Source organism: Pteronotus mesoamericanus, unplaced genomic scaffold, assembly GCF_021234165.1.
Source record: "Pteronotus mesoamericanus isolate MK-2021 breed Mesoamerican mustached bat unplaced genomic scaffold, CSHL_Meso_final contig_256, whole genome shotgun sequence".
NCBI lineage: Eukaryota > Metazoa > Chordata > Mammalia > Chiroptera > Mormoopidae > Pteronotus > Pteronotus mesoamericanus.
The window spans coordinates 1,319,709-1,328,498 of NW_026555108.1; the positions used below are offsets into that span (position 1 = coordinate 1,319,709).

At 41.9% G+C, this 8,790-nt stretch overlaps 1 non-coding gene across 1 annotated transcript; it reads right to left on the bottom strand.

Moving 5' to 3' along the window:
- Window positions 1-6,444: 6,444 nt before the first annotated feature.
- Window positions 6,445-6,553, bottom strand: LOC129071145 (U6 spliceosomal RNA). Its single transcript, XR_008529213.1, has one exon. It is a non-coding gene; the product is annotated as a U6 spliceosomal RNA (small nuclear RNA).
- Window positions 6,554-8,790: the final 2,237 nt, after the last annotated feature.

Genomic DNA, 8,790 nt, shown 5'->3' on the forward strand with positions numbered 1-8,790 from the left:
CTTGTATTACCTGTCTGGAACTACCATGCTATTCACTGTTTGTGTCTGCATTTACTGGGCCTGAGTGTCCAGGGGAGGGGCCAATAATTATACAATGGTTGGATTCCTCCAGCTTAGACCTGAGGGCAGATCTATAAAAGTTCTGAGGGTCCCTGAGATGCTCCTCCACCTGTCAGCTATTCTGTCTCTACTTGAGGTTGTCTGGTGTTTCTCTAGAGCCTTCTGGAGAAAAAGAATGTAGAGCAGGTTCAGGCTGACCAGAACCCACATACCTTTCCACAGGTTGTGAGCTCAGTAAGCTGAGGTGGCCATCGTCTGGAGGATAGGGTAAGTTGGTCCACATCTTGGAGACCAAGTGGTCAGGCACACAATTAGGGGGAAGTGGCCCCTACTCCAGAGCCAAAGCACTCAGCATGTCCCAGAGTCTCCAGCTCTGGTTCCCTCAGGAGGAGCATGCTGCAGGTTCAGGTTGGGTGCAGCCAGCCTTCCCCTCTTGCAGGAGTATGCTCAGCAAGGCAGAGCCTCTGTAGCTCCCATGGACATATCAAGAGTCTCCCTTTGGTGGTGGTGCTGGCTGAGTCCACAGGAGGGGGCCAAGCACTATATCTCGGTCCCAGACAGTAGACTCTGAGAGAAACATACTCCAAATGTCCTGGCTTTGAGCAGGCCTCCCTGCCTCCATGGAACTGAATTAAGCAGGTTGAGGCTACTAGGATTTGGGGAAGAGATCCAAACTGTCTCCCACTGGTTGTGGTGTTGACAAGCTTGTAGGAGGAAGGCAGACATTTCTTCCCCTTCCAGGGAGAGCCTCGGGCTGAGTTTCCGGGCGAGATAGGAGTGGCTCCCCCGCAATACAGTCACACAACCCAGCACCCATCCATTTGATTCTCATACAGAAGCCTCCCCAGGAGACAATGCTCCAAAAGTCCCAGCTCTGTGCAGCACTCTGATACCCCTGCATGAATGAACACAGCTGGGCAGGGCCACAGACTGTCAGGGCAGGCCCAGGGTTTTGACAGGTGGGAGGATGCCAGCTGTGCACTTGAAGTGGGAAAGAATGTTCCCCTTTCCAATGCTACACAGTTAAATCACTGTTTGAGTCTCCATCAGGAGTTTCTCTGGAAAAAAATGCTCCCCAAAGTTCTCTGATGGATGCAGCTGGCAGACTCCTTTTCAAGACATGAGTATGATGGAGTAGTATTGCCAGTAGTTGGAAAACCAGGCAGTGCACTTCCCAGGCTAATGTTGTAACAATAGGAGCACTCCACCCTGGGAAGGTGGCACCTGGGTCTCTAGAAGATTCTCTTTCTTCCAGGTGGACTGAATCCCCACTGATTTTGACCAGCAAATGCTATGCGTTCTCTTCCCATCTCTGTTGCTCTGGGTTGGGGCTCTCTGTGTTGAGTTGAGACCTCATGTCTCCTGGGGGTGGTGGAGGGAGGGAGGGAATTTTACAGCCAGGATATCCCTCTGTTTTCTCAGCTTCCACACATGGGTGTGGGGGTCAGCCCTTCCTACATTTTCACCCTTTTTTTTCCAATCTCTATATGGCTTATTCTGTAAATCCTTGATAATATTTCAGTTCAGCTAGCCTTCAGTGGGTTATTCAGGTTGATTTCTCTGTAATTTAGCTGTAAATCCCATTTAGAGCTGGGAGCAGGTGAATACAGCTCCCACCTACTCTGCAGCCATCTTGCAAGTGCCAATTTTTGCCTTAAGCAGATGCATAACAATTTATTATATTGTGATAACATAGATTATTTGCCCAAGGTCATTGCTGTGATAGATGCTGCTGCAATGAACATCTTTGTCCATCTGTGTCAATTTTGGTGAATATCTAAGAGCAAGAATTGCTGTGGTATAAGGTATATACTTTTGAAATATTAGTATATATTATCAAATTTTTCTCCATGGTAGTTCCACCAACAAATAGTTCTCATTAGAGTATAAGATGGTTTTTTCCTCATATATTCACATGCACTTTTATCAATTTTTGAAATATTTTAAGAATGTGAATCAATAGAGTTGGTTGGTGAAAACTGGTAGTATATGTTGCTTTGATTTTCAATTTGCATTTCCCTGATTACTTGTGAGTCTGAGCATCTGTTCTTGTGGTTATTTTCCATTTAGGATTTCTTTTTTATTCATGTAAAACACACACACACACACGCACACACACACACACACACACGCACACGTCTGTCTGGAAAAAATCCAGTCACTGTTAATATAACAAGAATGGTTTGCACGACATCCATGTAACCTGGCAGCCAAAGAGAGTGGACTGGAATGTGCATGCATGAACAATGACGATTTCACTGTACTAGTCAGTGGGGGCGGTAGATGCTGTTGAGTGAGTGTGTGTATTTACTGTGTGGCTGTCACATTCAAAATGACTGAGAGAGTAGAGCAACAAATCTGCATCAAATTTTGCATTAATCTTGAACATTCCTCTGTGGAAACCACTTGAATAATTCAGAGGGCTGCAGCTATGGACAACTGGTGATTGGCAGCTTCATCACAACAATGCACCCGCTCATACATCACATCTTGTACAGAGTTTTTTGGCAAAACATCAGTCACCCAGGTGACTCAGCTCCCCTACAGCCCAGATTAGCCACCCTGTGACTTCTGGCTTTTCCCAAAAGTAAAATCACCTTTGAAAGGGAAGAGATTTCAGACCATCAGTGAGATTCAGGAAAATACGATGGGGCAGCTGATGGTGACTGGGAGAACTGTGTGAGGTCTCAAGGTGCCTACTCTGAAGGGCTCTGAGGCATTATTGCCCTATGGACAATGTTTCTTGTATCTTATATCTTCTTCAATAAATGTCTCTATTTTTCATAGTACATGGCTGGATACCTTCTGGACAGAAACAAATATATGTGTGTGTGTGTGTATACATACGTGTGTGTATATCCTGAATAGTAATTAGTTATCTCATATATATGGCAGTTATTTTTCCTGTTCTGCTTTTTTCATTTTTCTTATGAAGTTTTTGTTGTACAAACCTATTCCACCTTATATTTTGTCTTCAAGGCTACTTGTGATGTAAGCACCCAAGGTGGTTTATCTTTATTTTACAGATGAGGACTTTAAATCTTAGACAGGTAAATAAATCTTCTGAATATCACATAGCTAATATGTGACAATAGCAAGAATCAGAGTTGAGTCTATTGACCGCTGTATTAGTTTCCTATTGCTGCTGCAACAAATCAGCAAAAACTTGGCTGCTTAAAATTATACATTTTATTACCTTACAATTCTAATAGGAATTGAAAAGAGGTTTCATTGGGTAAAATCAAGGTGTCAACAGGGCTACATTTCTTATGGAGGCTGTATAAAACAATCCATTTACTTGCCTTTTCCAACTTCTAGAGCTCTGGATTCTCTGGTTTATAGCTCTCTTCCTCCATCTTCAAAGCCAACAGCATCCAGTTGAGCCCTTCTGACACTTCATCACTCTGACCTTCTCCTCTGCTTTCAAACTCCTCCACTGTAAGGACTCTTATGACAATATTGAGACCACTCAATATTATTTCAGAATTATATTTTGTTTTATTTTTTTAATTTTATTTATTTATTTTTAGAGAGAGGGGAAGGAAGGGAGAAAGAGAGGGAAAGAAACATTGATGTATTGATCAGTTGTCTCTCACACACCCCTGACCGGGGATCTGGCCTGCAACCTAAGCATGTGCCCAACTGGGAATTGAACCGACAACCCCTCGATTCTCAGGCCAGCGCTCAACCCACTGAGCCACACCAGCCAGGGCAAAATAATTAAGAGCCCATCAGTAAATGAGTGGATACAAAAAAACTATGGTACATTTATACAGTGGAGTACTATGCAGCAGAAAGAAAGAAGGAACTTCTTCCCTTCAGGGCAGCATGGATGGACCTGTAGAGTATTATGCTAAGTGAAATAAGCCAGGGGGTGAAAGACAATACCATATGATCTCACCTATAAGTGGAACCTTACCAACAAATCAAACAAGCAAAATATAACCAGAGACATGAAATAAAGAACAAACTGACAGGAACCAAAGGGGAGGGCAGAGGGGGATAACAGGAGAAATAAGGGGAAGGGTCATCAAGAAACATGTATAAAGGATCTGTAGATAAAGCCAAAGGGGGGTAGGATTGAGGGTGGGAGGTGGGGGTGGGGGAAGTGGTGGCAGGAAAATGGAGACAACTGTACTTGAACAGCAATAAAAAAAAAGTTACAAACAAAAATAAAATTTAAGCTCATTAGCAACCATAATTCCATCTGCAACCTTAATTCCTGTTTTTCTTTTTCTTTTTAGATTTTATTTATTTATTTTTAAACAGAGGGCAAGGGAGGGAGAGAGACATCAATGTGTAGTTGTCTCTTGTGCGTCCCCTACTGGGGACCTGGCCTGCAACCCAGGCATGTGCCCTAAAGTGGGAATGGAACTGGCGACCCTTCGGTTCGCAGGCTGGCACTCAATCCACTGAGCCACACCAGCCAGGGCTAATTCCTATTTTTTAATGTAATGTAACATATTAACAGTTTCCAGACGTTAAGACATAAACATCTTTGGGGATAGCATTATTCTGCCTACCTCACCCCGAAATCCACTTTCTTTTTCACTGTAACAAAATAATAAGTAGCCAAAGGAATGTATCAACTAGCTTAAAAAGTACGGCTGAGAAGAGACCCATCTGCTACAGCTTGAGTTATACCCTGAGCTCTGATTATGTTCGCATTTCCTGGAAGAGCAGTTGTATTGTGAGAATGCCTTTGTTTTCTACATGTCAGTAGAGATCCAGAGTGTGAAATTGCGCATAATTCATTTTCCCAAATGGTGAACTTGTGTAAAGTCATTCTTGCAAACACAGAGTATTTGTGTTCAGACACCTGCACATGTTTTTTGGAGGCTTGTGGGATCTAATCCAAAAGCCTGAGTCATAGAAATATAGGATGGGATACTTTGAAGGGACATAAAAGCTCTGCTGATGCACAGTTCTCATTTTACAAGTGAGACAACTGAGGCCAAAGAAGTAAGATAGCACACCTTAGGTCATATATGGGGTTGTGGCATAGTGGAAACTGAAATGTAGTTCTCAGTACTGGGTATAATTTCAAAAAAGTAAGCTGTAATTTTTGGAAGGAGGGAAGGGTTTTTTCAGTCCCTTAAATCATATCATGTAGAGATGAACACTTCTTCCAGCCAGTGGTTAAGACAACAACCATTGTGGCATTTTCTACCACAGTTCCCTGGGAATGAAAAGAGTATTGGTATGAGAACAAATTTTATATATGTTAAAAATTTATACACACACACACACACACACACACACACACTATATATATAACATAGACACAGACAATAGTATAGTGATAGCCAGAGGGAAAGGGGGGTGGGGGTAGGTGGAGTTGGGTAAAGGCAGGGGGAATGGAAACTGAAAGAGACTTTGTTTGGGGCGATGGATGCACAAAGCAGTGTGCAGATGATTTTTTTTTTTTAGTTTTACACTTGAAACCAGTATGGTTTTGTAAACTGATGTCACCTCAATAAATTCAATTAAAAATTAGGATAAAAGAAGGGCTGGTAGTGACAGTTAACAAGCAATTTCAATTAACTGTTAAATATACAGTGTGCATTGGGAGCACATGGCAAGAACACCTAACCCAGAAACAAAAGAAATCAAGGGAAATTTCTTGGAGGAAAGGAATTCTAAACTGAGATCCAATGATGAGTGAAAGAAAAAAATAGTGGTAAGAGTGTTTAAGGTGGATGGAACAACATATAAGTGCTGGGCGTAAAAAAAAGCTCATAGTATCCTGGAAAACTAACAAAATGACAGAAATGTGGTATGGGTGGAGCATAGAATATGAGGTGAAGAAGAGCAAGCTATGAACTAGAAAGATTAGGAGGGGCCAGATCACAAAGTGCCATATAGGCTATGTTAAAGAGTTCGACCTTTACCTTAGTAACAATGAGAGGTCATTAATTTTTTTAAATATAACACTTACATGCGTTTCTCTCATGCACAGAAATACAAAGAAAGAAACACAAGTGAGTTAATATGCACTTTCCAGCAAACCTTTTTTAAAAAAGGTATGAGGTTTGAAAATTCAAACACTTCAAAATGAAAAGCTATAGTCACCCTCCTCCCCACCAGGTTACTCTCCAAAAAGGAAAACATTAATAATGGTGGGGGGGGGGGACCTTTGTAATAATAACCATAATAAAAAAATAAAAAATAAAAAGTAAAAGTGCTGAGCAAAACAAAAAAATATTTTAGTGATGATATCCAGATGAAAAACATTTATCCTCTCATATAAGTATATACATAGAAGTGTGTATGTGTGTGTGAAGCAAATACAGTATGCTCACTATTCTGTACTTTGCCTTTAACTTAATAATATATCTTAGAGTTATTTCCAATGTGCATTCACACACAAAAACACACACATAAAAACACACGGAACATTTCACCAGTTTCAATGTCGTCCTTACCTAGGGACCCTGCTAATCTCTGTACTACTCCAATTTCAGCCAATAAAATCCCACAGCTGGAGGATTTTCAGTAAGGGGGAGATATAATCACCTATGTTTTTGGAAAAATACCTTTGGCTGTTATTTGAAGAGCAGACTGTGGGGGACACGAATGAAGACAAAAAGAACAGCGAGGAGGTTATTACAGTGATCTAGTTCAGAGACGAACATTACTCAGACCAAGGCTATGGCAGTGGAGATGGAGAAAAGTAGGTGGTTTCAAAAGACATTTAGAATATAAATATGAAAGAATTTGCTGTTGAAATGGAGGTAGAGAGTGAGGGAGAAGGCAGAGATATTGGAGGACATTCAGGTTTCTGGCTTGAGATATGGGAGTGTGAGGGAAAATTATATCATTTAGTCATACATGAAGCTTATCCTGACACCCACCCACTGAAAATGATCTTTCCCTTCTCTTAACTGTTGTATCACTTTGTATGGGTAGGCCTCCTTTCTCTCATTTACCATGCCTTTTCATGGTAGTGAAAGACTTTATTCCTGCATTCTGTTATCATTCTTATTTGCTGCCAGGTCCTTAGTAGTAAGTGTTAAGGTAGGTAGGTGTGAAGAAAGTAGAGGAAGTAAGGAAAAAGAGACTAGCATTTACTGATCACTTACTATGTAACAGGTGCTGCCCTAGGCCTTTACACAGACATTCTTCCATTTTATTTTCATAGCCTGATTTTACATATAACAAGCTGAGTCTTGGAGAACTCAAAAGACTTTCCCAAGATCACAGACTTTAGAGAGAGGCAAAGCCAAGATTCAACCCAGGACTGTCTGTGTCCAGAGTCCATAATGAGGAAGTCACATGAGAATGTAGAGGAGAGTTGGCAGGAGGAGCTGATGCCATTCATAGAGTTGTTCAAGGAAGGCAGCCAGAAAACAAGACATGTTAACTAAGCACGGAGGGAAAAATGAGACTCACACAGGCAGGCAGGAAGGGTCTGGGGCAAAGGGAGTGGGCAAACTGGTGTCGGAAGGACCTTCAGGGAGACTCCACATGAGTGATATACCAGGAGAAGGAAAGAAACATACTTTTGACCTGGGGCCAAAGATTGGATACTTGAAGACCAGGGTGGTGAGAGCTCAAGGATCAGCCTGCAAAAAGAAGCTGGCTGGCAAGGTGTAAGCTTCAGAACAAAAGTCCCCTAAACTTGAGTAGTGCTTCTCAGAGTGTGATCCTCAGATCAGCACCATCAGCATCACCTGGGAAATTATTATAAATGTGAATTACCAGGCCTCATCCAAAATTTACTGAAGCAGAAACTCAGTGTTTTAACAAATCCTCAAAGGGATTCTGATGCATGCAAAAATATGAGATCCACTGCCTTGGAGGACTGAAGAAAACAGCAGTGGAATCAAGAACTGAGTTAAAGAATAAGACCTTGTCCCCTGAGGGAACCCAGGACAATCACACATCACAGCAGTGTATATCATCTTTTCAAAGCATGATGGAGCCTGCTGGTCAGAAGTGGTGGCAGGGAATGAAGAAGGAGGGCAGTAGTTTCAGAGGTATGGTCTTTAGGCAACAATCTCTTGTTTCTTGCACCACTCCACCCTTTCCCATAGGTCTTCTTTTTAAGAACTGCTAAGGGAAGCTCATCAGAGGGTCTTCAGATAAAGAAGGTAGACTGGCTATGCTAGGGCTCTGCCCATGGGCTTCTGTTTTCACCAGGTACCTGATACTGTCACTAAATTTCACTGTGAGAAAGATGAGAAGGAAAGGAAAGTTAATTGAAGGCTACCAAGGTGTTGCATGCTGTGCTAAGTGTTCATGGAAATTGCAGCGTATTTAATTCTTACAATATTTCAGTCATGGGAGTATTATTGTTGCTATTATACAGATGAGAAACCAGAGGTTCGGAAAGTTTAGGTGAGTTGCCCAAGGTCACACAGTTCAGAAGGAGCCAGCCAGAATCCAAACTTTAGTCTTTCTGACTCCAAACTCCATGCTTCTCACACTAGTATTGCCCCTAACAATGAACGTCCCTGTGATCCTTTCATTTTGTAATCATCCCAAAACCATGCCCTTGTGCTTGTCCCTACACAGGTAACCTGGAAATATTGATTGAGTAAATAAATAAGAAGGGTTAGTGACAGAATTTAAATCTTGACTTTTAAGCACATTTTCTCCCTGTGCTTCTCAAATGAATGTGCTTTCAGTGCCATTGAGGTTTCTTGCTGGTGCGCCAAGATTAACCACATTTTCTTGGTGGATAGGCATACAAAGGAGAAGGTCCTTAGGTCCCCTAAGCTCTGCCCA